General features: G+C 41.6%; 1 protein-coding gene across 7 annotated transcripts in view; it reads left to right on the top strand.

Moving 5' to 3' along the window:
• DLGAP3 (DLG associated protein 3) overlaps positions 1-17,713 on the top strand; it is a 487,940-nt gene that overhangs the window by 111,934 nt on the left and 358,293 nt on the right. For all 7 annotated transcript variants that reach the window (XM_075853349.1, XM_075853348.1, XM_075853347.1 and 4 more), the window contains exon 2: positions 31-114. The gene's annotated coding sequence lies outside the window, so the exon portion shown is untranslated. The remainder of the gene's footprint in view (positions 1-30; positions 115-17,713) is intronic.

Below are 17,713 nucleotides of genomic sequence, written 5' to 3'. Positions count from 1 at the left end.
TTCTGTTTCCTTCTTTCTCTCTCTCTCTAGCTCATGACGGGGATCCCGTGAGTTGTGTGACTGGAGCTTCACAGACCATGAAGTCAGCGGGATGTTAGAGTCAGTCTCAGAGCGGTAAGAAAAGCTGAGCTCATTTCATCCTCTGGCTCTTTTCCATTTCCGAGCATAAGAAAGATAGATTCGAAAGTCACACAGAGAAGAATTGTGAAACCCAGACATCTCAAGTTGAGATTCAGATGTTTGCCTGGTGTGCAGTCCTCAAATCTAAAATCATATGCAATTTTTATTATGCATAGATATTAATTTTGCTGATTTGCAAGTTTATCTACATTGTGGCGCAAAATTTATCCCAAACCGCAGCAATGAATATCTTTGTAGTGTGCAACTTGATTTGCACAAATGCTCCTAAGCACAACCCAATGTACTTGGTAACATTTTATGGGACTGTAGAAGTTGATGGCAGTCTGATATATGCATTTTATCTCAGGGCCGTATTAACACATTCATGGGCCTGTTGCTAAGATTTCATAGGTACACCTCCCAGTTCTAGATGGAATGGAATAAACCACACCGCAGCAAAATTTAGAGTTGTTCTTTATATGGTGTGTGCCTCAACTTTTAAAGGGATTTCCCATTAAGCACATCTATCACCAATCCGCAGGGATCCACTAGGACCCACATCGATCACTAGAACGGGGGTCCAGACCCCAATTTCTCCTCACTGCACAATCGCAATGGAACTGTGGTCACGCATGTGCACTGCCACTCCATTCAATGTCTATGGGACCGACTGAGACAGCCGAGAGCAGCGCCCACATGCTGTGACTGAGCCTTTCAGTGCCTGTCACAAATCCTACATCCACCATAGTGCCTGTGCCTGCCACAGATTCTTCCCACCACCAGAGTGCCTGCAACATATCCTCCCTCCACCAGAGCACTGCCACAGATCCCACACACCAGAGTACCTGCGATCGATCCCCTCTCCACCAAAGTGCCTGCCACAGATCCCCGTCCTAGAGTACATGCAACACAGTGAGGAAGCTAGGAGTGGTTTCATATACAGTGTGAATAAAAAAGGATGGTGCAAAAGTAAAGGCCTGTAGTTAAAGTAACATCAGTGGTAAATGGCCAGTGACTGAAAATCAAAGCAAAACTGGCTTAGTGCCCATAGCAACCAATCACAGCACAGCTTTTATTTTTTCGAGAGCCAAATTTAAAAAGGGTCTTACATAGTGTGACATAAGATGGCGACATCAAAGAAAAATGTTTTTGTGTGTTGGAACTTGCAATAGCAGGGTCTGTTGTAACAGTACAGCAAAACTTTCAGAATAAATTTAGGAAATGTACTCCGCATAGAAACTGCATTTTGCGTTGGGTGAAGCAATCAAAACCACCCAGTGTTTCTGTCACGGGAAAAGTCCAGGCCACCCAAAGACTTCGGAAAAGACAGTGAACAGGATTCGGGGCACGTATGAATGTATTCCAGGAAGTTCAACCAGGCTGACTAGTATGGGACTACAGGTGCCATAAACCACGGTATGGAGTATCTTACGAAAATGTCTGTGTTGTAAGCCATACAGATTACATCTTCTTCAGGAAGCAGAAAAAATATGACAAATAGAAACACTGTGACTTTTGCTTTGACTTGCAGGGCTTATTGGAAGAGGGTGAATTGGCTGACAGGCTAGTGTTCAGCGATGAGGCTAACTTTCACCTCAGTGGGAAAGTCAATCGCCACAACATTAGAATTTGGGGCTCAGAAAAACCATGTGCCCTTATCGAGCACATGAGGGACTCGCTCAAAGTAAACGTGTTCTGTGCAATGAGCAGGCGCAAAGTCTACGGTTCCTTTTATTTTTGCTGAAGATACTGTCACTGGCCACTCCTACCTGAACATGTTAAAGGAATGGCTTATGCCACAGGTAGAGGAAAATCTGCCAAACGTAGTCTATCAGCAGGATGGTGCACCACCACATTTCCATTTGGACGTTCGCCGATACCTGAATGAAACTCTACCGAATCGTTGGTTCGGCCGCGCCTGAAACAATGATTCACCAATGTTGCGCTGGCCTCTATGATCCCCAGATCTAACACCCTGCGACTTCTTTCTGTGGGGCTACATGAAGGGTTCAGTGTATCTTCCCTCCCAGCCACAGGATCTGAATGAAACTGTTCAGTCCACGTCTAAGGATATGCTGGCACGCGTCTTGACAGAACAGGACTACCCGCCAATACATCTGCCGTGTCACCAATGTAATTCACTTTGAACATTTTAAGTGTATAGATAAAACTTGGATATATAGTGTCTTTTCATGTTAATAAATTTTCGTTATTTTCTCTCGGTTATGAATACAGAGCCTATAATTTTGCACCACCCTTTGTGAATCACCCTGTATATATATATATATATATATATATATATGTGGGATTTTCAGAACTGGAAATATTTGCGCTGCAGGATGACTCGGTTGCCACTGCACTATTTTCCCTTTGTATAAAGCGGCCTTCATGTGATAAATATTTATGACCCTATAGATGTGAGGTGTCATTTCAATTAAATAAAACGCAATAAAGGTTATAGCCAGATATTCCTGGTGTTCTCTAAAACAGTTAAATTTTTGAAGTTGTCCCAATATTTTATTTTGTAAAACTTACTTTGGCTTATGTGCACTTTTATATAAATTTTCCTGTATAAATTGGATCTAGATGATGCAAAAAAATCGTCCTATTTAAAGTAATTGCTTGTTCTTGATTAACCCCACCAGGAGAATGTTGAGAATCCGTTTGCCTTGCATGTTTAGCACAGTTTAATGCAAATAAACCTTCTTGCCTGCCATTAGAGTAAATATATCTGCATGTAGTTTCATGGGACTGGAAGACTGGATAGAACATGTTAGACAAAAACAAAAATTCATGTGAGACTTCTTGGTGATATTTGTTGACACCTTTAATAAAAGTGAAAGACCCTACATATGTTTTGTTTGTTTTTTAAATAGATTTTAAATTGGGTTTCTAAATAAAAAAAGTGGCCAAGGTAAGGGAATTAAATAAAACAAAAAAAGGAGCATTACTTACCCAGTAGATCCACAGAGTTCCAGTATAGCTGCTCTGGTCCTCCCCGTCGCTGCTTATTGACATGGCTGCAGCGGTGACGTTTTGATTGCATTTTTGCCATCTTTTACTGCAGTTTTGTAGAAAAAAAATCAGGTGCTTAAATGCTGTAAAACCAGCATGGTAATAAACCGCATGCGTTTTACCACAAATCACCGCGATTTTACAATGTGGTTTTTCGGCTGTGTCGTTATTACAGGTAAAGTACATGTGGTTTTTGGTATTACAAATGAAACCTAATTCTATCAAAATGCCTTGTGGAATGTCAGCCTAAGGCCTTATGTAAAGGATCTGCCAGGCACAACTTCTGTGGATACGCCCATAGGTAATCAGTCTGCACCTGAGTCTATGTCTCTGAGACTGACTCCATCTTCCACCACTCAGGATGGCAGGCTTAGGAGTGGGAGAGCATATCGCAGCCTGGCCAGACGGAGCTAGCTCCCGCCCTCTGTCTATTTATACCTGCCTTTCCTGTTCCTCCTTTGCTTGTGATTCTTCTCGTGTGGTTTCCTGGCCCAGCTACAGCTTCTACTATTTGATCCTGCTCCATACTGACCCTGGCTTACTGACTACTCTCCTGCTCTGCGTTTGGTACCTCGTACACTCCTGGTTTGACTCGGCTCGTTTACCTCTCTTGTTGATCACGGTGTTGCCGTGGGCAACTCCCCCATTTCCCTTAGCTTTGTGTACCCTTGTCTGTTTGTCTCGTGCACTTACTGAGCGTAGGGACCGCCGCCCAGTTGTACCCCGTCGCCTAGGGCGGGTCGTTGCAAGTAGGCAGGGACAGAGTGGCGGGTAGATTAGGGCTCACTTGTCCGTTTCCCTACCCCCATCATTACACCTTATTTACACAAACTTGTGCGCGCAAAAAAGAGCTGCTTTTTTTGCATGTTGCAGTTCCGTGTGTTATCAGCGTTTGGCGCGTTGCTGCGTGATTTTCACGCATATGGCATCCTTATGACACGCGGTTTTGAGGTTTAGAAAATGAAATGAAGGCGGTGGTTTTCTTTTTCCCTTCATTTCTTGAACAACAGTTGCGCGAATCACGCTCAGCACACAGAAGTGCGTCCGTGTGCTGCACGTGATTTTCACGCACCCATTGACTTCAATGGGTGCGTGACGCGCAAAAAAACCGCTAAAGTATAGGACATGCTGTGAGTTTCACGCAGCGGACACACGCTGCGTGAAAAACACGGAATGTCTGAACGGCCCCATTGACTTACATAGGTCCGTGCAACGTGTTAAACATCCGTGGGATGGCCGTTGAAACAGCGGCCATCCCACGGACCTATGTAATTCAATGTGGCTGTTCACACAACCGTTGTTTCAACGTACCATGTGAAGGTTCCGTGCGAAAATAGGACATGTCCATTCTTTTCACGCATCACGCATCCCTCCATAGACTGTCAACTGTCCGCTGAGCACGGATGCACCTTGGACGTGAAAAACTGCATTTTTTCACGTCCGAGATGCGCAGCGTTCGTGTAAATAAGGCCCAACAGTAGAGGCAAAGTCGATGACGTGTGAAAATCTCAGCCACACGCTGCAAAAAAAAAACGTACGAGAATTCTTGCGGAAAGTGTTCTGCGGTGTGGTTTTGAGATCGACAGCATGTCAATTTATGCTGCGTACTCTGTGCGGAGATGCTGCAAAAAAAAAAAAATTCTTATCCAGAATGCCCTCCTTCTTCCTGCAGTCCGTCCTACTGGGATGACGTTTCATCCCATGTGACCGCTGCAGCCATTCACAGGTTGCAGCGTCACATGGCCCACCTCTGCGACCCGCACCTATCACTATAACTGGGCCCCCTAAAACCCTTTCTAGCTTACTCGGCTCTGCTGCCTCCCAGCCATTTCCTGCTTAGGTGGTCAGGAGTTACGGAAACAGCCAAGTGCTCACTGAGCTACGCTGTTTCCGTAACTCCTATAGAAGTGAATGGGAGTTACTGAAACAGCGTAGCACGGCGAGCTACGTTATTTCCGGAACTCGGTAGTTACGGAAAAGCATACCTCGCCGCTCTATCCTGTTTCTGCAATTTTCATTCACTTCTAAGGGAGTTACGGAAACAGCGTAGCTCAGTGAGCTCTGTCTCCCGGACACCTAACCAGGATGTGGCCGGAGGCAGCGGGAGCCAAGAAAGCTAGAACGGGGATTAGTGGGCCTTGTTCTAAAGATAGGTGCGAGTCCCAGAGGTGGGACCCGCATCTATCGGACTTTTATGGCATATCCTGTGGATATGCCATAATTGTCCAAGATGGGAAAACCCCTTTAATGACAGAGGTGTACACTGTATGGTAAATTTGGCACATCTTATTAGACATGTTAGACATTTTTCTCTTCCATACGCCACATCTAGCCCCTATCAGATCTGTCCTGTGAAATGTCTAAAACACATAATATATTTAGTGCACAACATGTAGTAGTAGTAAAAACATGCTAAACGCCTTGAATAAATGCGGGAATTTATTAAAACCAGCTTTTCATATGCCAGTCTTAATCTAAACAGGACTGGAGTAAAATTTGCCTAAGTTATTAAGTGACGCACAACTCTTAATAAATTAGGCACATCTCTACCCGTCCATGCACCAGAAAGTCAAATCTGTGAGCTAGAGTAGATTTGCGCTATAATCTAATATAATAAAATATAGTAAATTTGTCATGTTGCATATGGCCCCGCCCTATCTTTTAACTTTATTCACTTTTTAGAAAGTGGCATGAGTGACATACAGTAAATGCAGGCAAAAGTCAAAATTTTGGCGCAAATTGAATTTTTTTGGGCATTTGTGACTTTTACACACCAGATTACCCAATAATCTAAATGTAATAATGCATGATGTGGTGATGAATCTACCGAGTGACCACAGTATTGCAGCTTGTAGCAGAAGACAGGAACCATAAGGAGCAAATGTTCTGGAAAACATAAAGTTTTTTAAAGGAGTTTTAAATGATGGACAGATGTGGAGGAGAATAAAATTAGGTTGAAAGTCATAGGATGATTCCTATGATGACACTCTCACCTTTATAAGAAGAACTATCTTGATTGACATGCAAGTATCTGTATTTAAAGGGTTAGTCCGATTTGGACAATCTTTTTTACATCAGAGGTCCAGCTGGCAAGTGTTCATTTAAAGCATTACACGTGTCCATTGAAATCAATGGACCATCCTTGTAATATGCAGATGAGCTGAGATCTCCATGATTTACCGGAGAAGTGGGAGACAACCTCATGCCAGACACTTCTGCGGAAGAATAATCTTTCCTGGCAGAACGTAGGATCGGGCATTTTAAAAAGGCTTCCAAACACATTAGATTGCTCGCCCAACATATGTCTAATGTATTATTTACACCCTACCTTCTCCAGGGAACGACTTTAGACAGCAGAGGGTCCCTGTTCAAGAACAGTATATAAGCCCCTTGCTCTCCAATTATAGAGTATCCCTCTTATGGAGTATCCCTTTTGTCTCTCCACTCATTCATTAATAATTGTGAGCTATGAAATGCATTAGCTCAGTCCCATGTAATGTCTATTACATGGAATGTAATAGACAATAGGATGCTACTTTCTGCTTTAAAGGCAGCAGAGAAACATTCTCACAACATGATAGTTCTACCACCATGTCACCACTGTAATTGATTCTTACTCTACAATAAAATATGAAAAATTTCAAGCTGGGGAATACTTTTTATGGTCACTGCATTTCCTAACAATATCACATATGTTAGTCTCTGTTTACACTGGCCATTTAACCCTCGCTATAGTGCTAAACGGCCGGGATCGGAGAGTACTCTGATCTCGGCTGTTCGAGAAGGAATTCAGCTATCATCAGACAACCGAATACCTACCTCTTCCTTGCTTATTATGATTTGATGTGAAAAGGTGTATTTATCGTGATAAGACCCCTTAGTGATCGCCGTAAAAAGGCATATTGTCAGTCACTAAGGGGTTCATGTTAATGGGTTCTATCAATCTTCGATTTTCCAAATGGATCTGTCATAATGTAACGCCGCCTGTCTGCCGGCGTCCTCTCTCTGTCTGCCTTACTATTCTCCCAGGCTGTGGGCGCCGTGTAACAGTCTCTCTCCAAGGGGTGTGTGTGCTGGCCCTTTAAGAGACTCACTCTACTATCTGCTCCCGACCACTCCCCTGAACCTGTTTAAAGCAGCTTCCCCTGGAAAATGCCTGAGCAAATGTTCCTAGCCCTGTCTAGTTCCTGATTTTTGGTATCGTGTTTCCTTCTGACATTCCGTGCACCTGACCCCTGCTTGTATCCTCGACTTCGTCTCTGCCTGCTCATTTACTCTGTATACCCATTGCCTGACCCGGATGCCCTTTGACCACCGAACCTTTGCCAGCCGTCCTGAGCCCCAACCTAGGCCTATACCTGTCTTTGCACACTGCCTGACCTCTGGTGTCTCGCACTGGTGTCCCCTGGCCTAGTGCTAGCTGTCGCCTACACTGGGACCACTCCAAGAGGTAGTCTGGTAGTCTCCATGCAGCCAAGACCAAGTCCTTGTATAGGGGTTTAAAGGGTAAGGACCATGGAGGCTACTTAGACAATGCCCTTTGGAGTAGCCCAAAACCAAAGCAGTTAGGTGGCACAGTAGGTCCACAAACCTCTTCTTGTAACACATAACACCAGCACAGCCTAACAGAGTGCCTGTTAGGGTATGTTCACATGGCAGCGTCCGTTACGGCTGAAATTACGGTGCGGTTTTCAGGAGAAAACCGCACCGTAATTTCAGCCGTAATGACATGTGCAAGCGTCCTTCGCTGCGTCCATTACGGACATAATTGGAGCTGTTTTTCCATGGAGTCCATGGAAAACGGCTCCATTTACGTCTGAAGACGTGACAGGCACTTCTTTGACGCAGGCGTCTTTTTTACGCGCCGCCTTTTGACAGCGGCACGTAAAAAAAATGACCGTCGGCACAGAACATCGTAAGACCCATTCAAATGAATGGGCAGATTTTGAGCCGCATTTTTGGACGTAATTCGGGGCTAAAACGCCTGAATTACGTCCGTAAATAGTGTGTGTGAACCCAGCCTTAGTTTTACACTAATAGGCAGTAAGCTTTAATATACTTAGTTTACCAAAGCAATATAGAAGCGATCAGCAGATCACATAGTGGCTTCCCCTAGTGTTTCTAAAAAGAAATATGAATTAATTTGAAATAAAGTTTATTAAAAATAATGTCTCAAAAAGTGGTATTATTCCGTAAAAATAAAAAATGTACACATATATGGTATCGCTGCTATTGTAACAACCTGAAAAATAAGAATAATACCTTATTTAAACCACATGGCAAGCGGTATAAAAAAATGCAAACAGCAAGGACAAAATGGCTTTTTTTTTTCATTCCCCTACAATTTTTTTTATAAAAGATAATCAATAAGTCCCATCTACCCCAAATGTACCAATGAAAACTACATCTCGTCCGATGAAATACAAGTCTTCACACGGCTACATTGGTGGAAAAACTGAAAAAGTTATGACTCATGGTATGTGGAAATGCAATAACAAGTTATTTTTGTTGAAAGATGTTTTTATTGTGTAAAGTAGTAAAACATAAAAAAAAGCCTAAACATATTTGTTATCACTGTAATTGTATTGACACATAGAAGAAAGTTAAAAAATTTTTTACGTTGCACGGTGAACGGCAAAAGTTTAAAATGCAAAAAATAATAATAATGGCGGTTTTTTTCTGTTCCCACAAAAAAAGTTAATAAAAATCAAATCAATAAATTATATGTACCCCAAAATGGGGCCATTAAAAATATAGAGCTCATCCTGCCAAAAACAAGCTATGTCGACGGATAAATAAAAAAGTTATGGCTCTTGGAATGTGGGTAGTAAATAATTAAAAACTGAAAACAGGCTTGGGCTTTAAATGAACATTAACTTTTCAACAAACTTTGCATACATCAATAGTACAAGCGAATATGAGAAACTTTGTAATATATCTTATTAGAGAAAATAGCCTTTTTCTACTTATCCGGCTTCTTTTCCTCTTCTAACTCCCTACTGTTCACTAAATCTGAATTTCCTGCTAAATCCGTCTTCTGAAGATGAGATGGACTATCCACTCACTGAGCGATCAGGTTACAGCTGCCCATAGAAATTTATGTAAAAGTGATTGGAAGGAGGGAGCAGAGAGAGAAAGAGGCAAAGAGAGACACAGATGCTGCTGCAGCTTCTAGTAAGTGTTATATCTCACCCAGTGCTGGATTCACAGCTACACTGCTCATTACTGCTTTACAATCTTTTCCATGTTGCTGCTGCTTTTATATATCTGTGATAGAGATAGGAGAGCGTGATTCTCTGTTCTTTGTGCTGTTTATGGCAGACATGACAGCAGTTAGGCTCCACCCTCTAAGAATTAGAGAAAGAGCCTGCAGAGGGGAAAACTGCTAAAATATGCAGAATACAAGTCATATAATGGCCAGAAATATTGTTTTTCCTCATGTACACAAATATGACAACTTATTTTGAAAAGTCATCTGAAAGGTTAGGTACGCTTAAGGGGTTAAAAGTACTGACGGGTTTTAAAGTGCATCTATCATGAGAAAGGTTCTTGTTAAATATGTACAATGAGCAAGTGCTGTGCTTCTGACTGAAATTTTAGAGTTGGCAGTGCAGTGTGGTAGATTACCTGCCTGTCTTTAGGCCCTTGATGATTGAGAGAACCCACATGTGCGTTGCGTGAATCAGGGATTACACCACACTGCACTGTACTGTTTATGTAACCAATTTCAGTGATTAGGTGAAAGAAGTATGCAGCTGCCCAAACTTTGGTTTAGGAACAATATAATGGGCGCATTTATCCTGCACTGGGGTAACCCTTTAGGAACATCTTACAAAATTACAAGCTTCTCTTGTCAATGGTTTGGCCTTATGATAGGCCTACATGTGCCCCAAATGCAGTTACGTCTGCACTCTAAAAGTTAACCGCTCCGCGGCGCTACACCGCAGCGGCAGTTAACTGCACCGAGCATCTGCCCTGGTCTCCAGGCAGAGTACAAGGGACCTATCAAAGCAGTCCCTTGTCGGAGATCTGTACAGACTTACCAAACGGAGCTTACAAGTACAGTAAAATGAGTTTACTGCACATTTTACTGCACTTCTGAGCTCCGATTCCCCCACTTCCTTCCTACTTATAAGCCTGTATCATTCCCCCACTGTGATCTCTCCCCTACTTCTCCCAGTGTATAAGGGAGCTTTTTATTTTTTTTTCAAAATTCATAAAACACAAAAAAAAAGTGTTTAGTCAGTGTCAATTTAGTAAGTGTCAGTCAGTTTCAGACCGTCTGTAAGGCCTCCCACCCACGAGCGTGTTTTGTCCGTGATATACGGTCCGTACAACGGCCGCATTTCCCGGACCGAACACATTGCAAGAAGCCGGGCTCCTAGCATAGTTATCAATTACGCTAGGTGTTACTTCCTCGCTGTGGGACAACTGTCCCGTACTTTAATCATGTTTTCAGTATGGGAAAGTAGTTCCGCAGCGAGGCAGTGACACCTAGCGTCATAGATAACCCTGCAGTGTGTTCAGTCTGGGAAATGCGGCCGACGTACGGACCATATATCTAAGGCTCCTTAGACTCGTTTGTGTCAGTCAGCGTCAGTGCGTCAGTCAATCAGTGTCAGTTAGTGTCAGTCAGTTAGCGTCAGTCAGTGTGTGATTGTCAATCAGTCAGCGTCAGTCATCGTCTTTTAGTTTAGTGTAGTTTAGTCAGTGTAAGTTAGTAAATTTTACCGTCATAAAATAAAAAAATATTTAAATTATATTATACATATTTTTGTATACAGCTCTCCACAGTATACATTTACTGTAATTGCCCCCAACCTCCTGCACGCCCCAAGTATCCATCCCACCAACAGGTATCCCACCAACAAAGAAGAAATGCTACAGTACTGGGGATTGGTCCTGAATATGGTCCTAACTAAGAAGCCATATATGAGTCATATTGGTCCACTTATATTCTTTACCACTGCCCCTTATACCACACCACAATGCCCAGGGCTCGTTTTGAGGAAATCCAAATGATGCATGCATAAAATGTATACATTATAACCAGGGCTGGCATCCGCACCCTGCAAACCCAGGCAAGCGCTGGGGTCCACTACCTTTGGTGGGGGCCCACTTCGCAGCCGGGTGCTGTCGCTGCCGTCATGACGGCATCACGGTTAGTGTATATGGACAGTGATGTCAGGACGAGAGGAGTCCCAGGCAGAGCGCTAGCGGCTCTGCTCCAGGACTCTGTCTCTGGGGAAGCCCCTGACATCACTGTCCATATATGGAAAGTGATGTCAGAGGAATATAAGGAGTCCCGCGTGCTTGAGACCCCTGCCCTAGATGAATACCTAGTATTTGTAATATGGTGTAGTATCTGCACAATTTGTTAGGCCTATGCAAACATGACATGTTCCCCAACATTATCCAAGTAAAATAGGGCCTCAAAATCCTTGTGGTGTTTCAATACTTCCAGGCCCTGACATATGTCCAGTAACAGCAGATTAGGGCCAATTTTGGGGTATTTCTAAACTCAGAAGAAATAGTCTAATAAATGTTGAGGTTCTTTTCTTCACTTGCATGCTCTGAACAATCTGTCCTATAAATGAAGCATTTGTGAAAAAATGGAAAAGTTATTTTTCACGCCAGATATCCACAAGTTTCGGCAAAAAAAACTGGGGTCAAAAAACTGATCACATCCCTAGATAAATTCTTTGAAGGGTGTCTTTTTTTAAATGCGGTCATTGCTGGCGGATTTCCATCATTCTAGGGGCTCAGAGTCTCTTCAAATATCTAATTGGGATGTTAAACCAATCCTCCAAACACTTTTTTTCCTTTAGTCCTTGTAAAAATGTAACATTTCTAAGTTTTTTCAGAAAAAAAAGTAGATTCTCATTTTGACAGAATATTTCCAATAAATTTAGCAAAAAACCTGTGGGGTCAAAATGCTAACTATACCCCCAGATAAACTTCTTGAGGGGTGTAGTTTCCAAAATGGGGTCACTTTTGGGGGTTACCAATGTTATGGTTCCCAGGGCGTTGCAAGTGCGACATGTCACCTAAAACCATTCCAGAAAATCTTCGCCTTTGTGTCCGTTTTGCTCGTGTAAAAAAACGCAGCATTTTTCCTGCGTTGCAGTACCGTGTGGCACTGGGGAACGGTGCACGTCTGCGTTTTTTACGCACGTATGTCATCCGTATGTCACGCGTTTTTTACGTCAGCAAGTAAAACTGAAGGAGGTGTTTTATTTTTTCCTCATCATTTCTTTAGCAACTGGTGCGTGAAAAACACAGGCAGCGCACGGATGACGTCCGTGTGTTGTCTGTTTTTTTCATGCACCCATTGATTTCAATGGGTGCGTGATGCGCAAAAAACGCACAAGAAAAGGACATGCAGTCAGTTTCACACAGCGGACACACGCTGCGTGAAAAACAAGGAATGTCTGAATGGCCCGATTCAATTGCATAGGTCCGCGTGACGTCCATTGTTTTAACGCGCGTAACACGGACATGAAATACGCTCATGTGAATAAGGCCTTAAAATCCAAATGGCTCTCCTTCCCTTTTGAGCCCTGCCGTGGATCCAAACATCAGTTTATTACCACATATGGGGTATTGCCGTAATTGGGAGAAATTGTTTTACAAATGTTGGGGTGCTTTTTCTTGTTTATTTCTTGCAAAAATGTAAGTTTTTTCAGAAAAAAAGTAGATTTTAATTTTCACAGTGTAATTCCAATAAATTTAACAAAAAACCTGTGGGGTCAAAATGCTAACTATACCCCTAGATAAATTTATTGAGGGATGTAGTTCACAAAATGGGGTCACCTTTGGGGGGTTTCCACTGTTTTGGCACCACAAGACCTCTTCAAACCTGACATGGTGCCTAAAATATATTCTAAAAAAATTTAATTTGTAAATTTCACCTCTACGTTTCTTTAATTCCTGTGAAACGCCTAAAGGGTTAATAAACTTTCTGAATACTGTTTTCAATACTTTGAGGGGTGCAGTTTTTAAAATAGGTTGATTTAAAGGGACTTTCTAATATATAGGTCCCAGGGCCGGACTGGCCATCTAGCAGTTCTGGCAAATGCCAGATGGGCTGGTTGGCTGCCACCCACACAGTCCTTATTACTTATAGCTACGGACTAAAACCTATTCACTCTGGGTATCTGGTCAAGCTCATGACAAGGGGTAGAAGAGGGATTAGGTTGGCTGCCTCTGTACTGTACAATCAAGCAGCAGAGAGGAAGCTGTGCTTCCTTTCCCCAGAAGGAAAGTCTGCCAATGTGGCACCATGATTATGGACCAAACATTGAACTAACCAATGCTGGGCTTAAAGGGATTTTTCAGTCCCTAAAACTGAATGGCCTACTCTCAGGACTCCTGGGACCCCCTGCCAATCAACTGTTTTGAAGGGGGCGCAGCACTCGTACGAGTGCTCCTTCCCCTTCATATCTACTTGCTCACTGTGAATTGTCGCCATACATGTAGCGGCAATTCACAGTATTGCAGCCTTCTCCCATTCACTTCAATGGGAGAAGGTGTTAGAAGAACTTTCTATTCTTATAAAAATAGAATTGAGGAGTCATCTCAATAGAGATGCGTGTCTTTTATTATTATCGATAAGGAGACAGTATGGCAAAATGTCTACTTCTATCCTGAATGACAGAGTTTTTATACATATTCTGAGAAAGACAAGTCCGGACTATTTCTTGATACATTTTGCTTCATATATCACAATTGACATCTAAAGATTAAACTAATTGGAAGTTAAACCTCTGTCTGGAAATTCTAATCTCCCCTTTTAGAAATTCAGCTACCCCTTCCTCATATATAATATCAGTTATCTTAATAATAACATATTAGACATTTTGTTAGTCAAGGCTTTTGCAGATAAGCTTGCATACACATTTTTAGTTTTCATTAGATAAAGTAATCATAAATGTAAAACTTTCCTAACATTCCCCCCTGTTGTAAATTTATCAAGAAATGTTCTGTGACACATCCAAAACAGCTTCTCTTCTTAAATTGTCAACAGTATCAGAATCTTGATAGTTGTTATGGGGTCTCTCCAAGTCATCGTATAAGTCCTCATTTTAAATATCTTGGTACATTGTTTTAGTAATTGAAGTGTCAATGAGTCTCTGAATTAGTCCCCTTATGCAAGAAATGCAACAACACCGACAAGTTACAAGTATGGCTGCCACTGTTGCTAAGGAAATCAATAGACTGGATATGTGGTTGCTCCATTTTCCAAACCATCCTTCAAGCCAATTAGTGAAGATGTCACTTATTCCAGAGTTTTCCACAAGCTCTTCGGACAGGCAATTGAGTCCTTCCAATGCCTTGATAATACTACCATGAGAAGCTGTATTATTGTGAATAAAAGTACAACAGAAAATACCAAACATCTTACATACACCCCCTTTTTCTGCTAGCAACATCCAGTGTATCCAGTGCCATTCTATTTTGCCATGTCATTAAAGATATAGGTCCCAACTGATCTGCAATGCCCTTTATTGCATCTCTGGTATAATTAACAAATCTCTGTTGATTGTAATAAATGTAATTAATCCAGTCGACATTCTTATTTTTCGTAGACCACCATAAAAGTATAGACTCGAACTCTGATGCAATCTGATTTTGTGCATTAAATTAATTTGGCGTTCCTCGGGGTACTCCTATACCATCTATGTATATTCTATAGTCAAAGGAACTTCCAGGGATAGACTGCTTCAGTGATGTTCCCTACTTTCTTACCTTGCCCATTCCTCAGAAAGCAGGTGTAGTTGCCTGGGTAAGTAACTACTAAGGGAGGGATTTCATCTCTCCCCAAAGGTGGGTACAATAAAGAGAATGTCTTACATAATTTATCACCTGGATTATATGATGCATTATATAAAGATAACACGCTTTGCAGACCTTGTGGGTTCTCCTTATCTGATAGCCTGAAAGGTATAGTACCCAGATGTGGCCTAGCTTTTGCACAAGTGATATAGTTAGTTTTGCAGTGTATCTTATCCAGGCTAACCATTCATTTTTATCACTGTAACCTGTTTCTAATGCCAATTTATCTTCATAAGTGAAGTTGGCCAGATAGACTATAGAGGTTAGGTCTATCTTCGGGGCTAAAGGAGTTTCAGTTGCATCCTTTTCCTTAACTTCAATAAAGAAATTCCCTATAGGGTCAGTACCTCAAACATCAGTTCCTATAGAATATAGTCCCTTATCCTTTTATTAGGATTTCAGAAGGTTAAAAATAACTAGTTACAGTTGGTGGAATTTGTACAGGTTTCTTAATAATAATTAACTTTTCTTTTAAAGAGGGATTAATGGCAGGCATCATGAAATATCCATAATCATTATGGGCTGTTCTCCATTTTGCCGAAGACCACGAAGAACATCTCCTTTTCCCTAGGGTATTTACATAGATAGTACAAATGTACTTATCTGAATATACTAGTTTATAAGCTATGTTTCTATCCGTGCATTGGTCTCTAACCACAGCACACCTTGGACCCTCATAGTATACCTAGAATAACTAATAACATTTTGCCCTGTCTCCTCCCAGGCTCCGGATGTTTTCTTCACTGAAGTTTGAGACCAGTCACTTCTAACAAATGACCACCCTTTGTAATCAGTCTTTTATAGCCTAGGAGGATAGTGGAAACTTCCTAACTACCTTACAGTGTGATAAGTGTATCCAATTGGTACATTCGGCTATCTTTACGGCTGTAGGTGTGGTAAGCAGACCCTGATATGGTCCTTCCCAACGAGGATGATACTAGTGTTTTCTTTTTATAACTTTGATCAGGATCCAATTTCCTGTCTTCACAGGTTCAGGTACAGGGTCACCTGGAATACAATTAGAGATAGAAACTTCCTTGTTGGTTAACATTTTTGCCATATATACAGCAAGTGTAAAATAAGACTCTTCATCTATCTTAGAGAATGGATTTAACTGTGGTATTTTAAATGGTCTACCATACATAATTTCAAAAGGTTTCAAACCTGATTCTATAGGAGCCACATGCATATTTAGGACTATTAATTGTAAACAATATACCCAATTCTTCCCAGTCTCTTCCATTGTTTTCTTAAGTTTGTTTTTTAGTATCCCATTGTGTCTTTCTACCAATCCCGCTGATTGCGGATGGTATGCACAGTGATTCTTTAATTCTATTTGTAAGTTCTGTGCTAGTAAGGATATTACATTATTCACAAAGTGAGATCCATTGTTTCTGTATATTTTCTCAGGTATTCCAAACCTAGGTACTATCTCCTTTACGAATGCTTTAGCGACTGTGATAGCATCTGGGCTTGCTGTGGGGAATACTTTTACCCATTTGGTAAATACATTAATAATCATTAAGCAATATGTCTTATCTTTGAGTTTCACATGAGAACCAAGGTCAAAGATAACTAATTTTAATAACATACTAAATCAGCATTAATATACTTGTCTTAAAGGAACTATCTTTCTTTTTCACTACATAAGAACAAGATGGGTGTCTCCAGACAAGATGGCCGCTGCACAAAATGAATTAATTTAAATATTATTTTAATCACTTTCACATTTACCCATGCCAGGTACTTAAAGGAGGGCTTATCCCCCTTATGGACTTTATTTTCTTAGCTTGCTCTACGGTCATACTTGTCCTGCATAATGCCAAAAAGGTCAATACAGTGGCAACAGGCTGCGCCAACTACTTGGCAAATGCCCCCTTGGGCAGCATTCAAAACATCAAACACGTAATCTGTGAGGGTATTTTCACACGGCCTATTTTCGGCCGTTTTTCGGGCCGTAAACGCCCGAAAAACACCCGAAAAATCGGAAGCAGAATGCCTCCAAACATCTGCCCATTAATTGCAATGAGAAAAACGGTGTTCTGTTCTGACGGGCCATTTGGAAAACGGCCGCGTAAAAAAAATGGTTGCGAAAAAGAAGTGACTTCTTGGGACGTTTTTGGAGCCGTTTTTCATAGACTCTGTTTAAAAAAAGCTCCAAAAACGGCAGTGAAAATCGCGAGTGGCTTAAAAACCGTCTGAAAATCAGGAGCAGTTTCCCCTTGAAAACAGCTCCGTATTTTCAGACGTTTTTGACTCAGCGTGTGAACATACCCTCACAATGTCCAATCTGTCGGCCACTTACTCTATATTATGAGCATTCTTTACTGCTAAACCTACTAATATTGCCAATAATCCAAACTTCTCCTGCCACGGTACATATTGGTCATAATTGTGTCGCACTGTCACTTACTGTCCTAATGGGACTTTTACCCCTGCAGATATAACAGGTTGTATATATAACCGGATCTATCTCAAAGCTAAAGACACTCAGGTAACATAACCTCTGGCCTCTCATTGCTGCCATGTTCTTCTTACTTATGAGTGACAACTAACAGTGACCTTCACCTCATAACTCCACATAAAACACCTCAAGTTGTTATTCACAATACCGTGGCAAGTTTACATACATTATAATTATAAACCTCCGACAATAGGGTCTCAACTAATAAAATAATACTATCACTAATCTCATGCTATCACCCCTCAGGTTTGGGTCCCATCAGTTCATTGATAAGTCCTG

Source organism: Rhinoderma darwinii, chromosome 2 (genome assembly GCF_050947455.1).
Source record: "Rhinoderma darwinii isolate aRhiDar2 chromosome 2, aRhiDar2.hap1, whole genome shotgun sequence".
NCBI classification, from domain to species: domain Eukaryota; kingdom Metazoa; phylum Chordata; class Amphibia; order Anura; family Rhinodermatidae; genus Rhinoderma; species Rhinoderma darwinii.
This window is presented reverse-complemented; position numbering and strand designations above follow the sequence as displayed.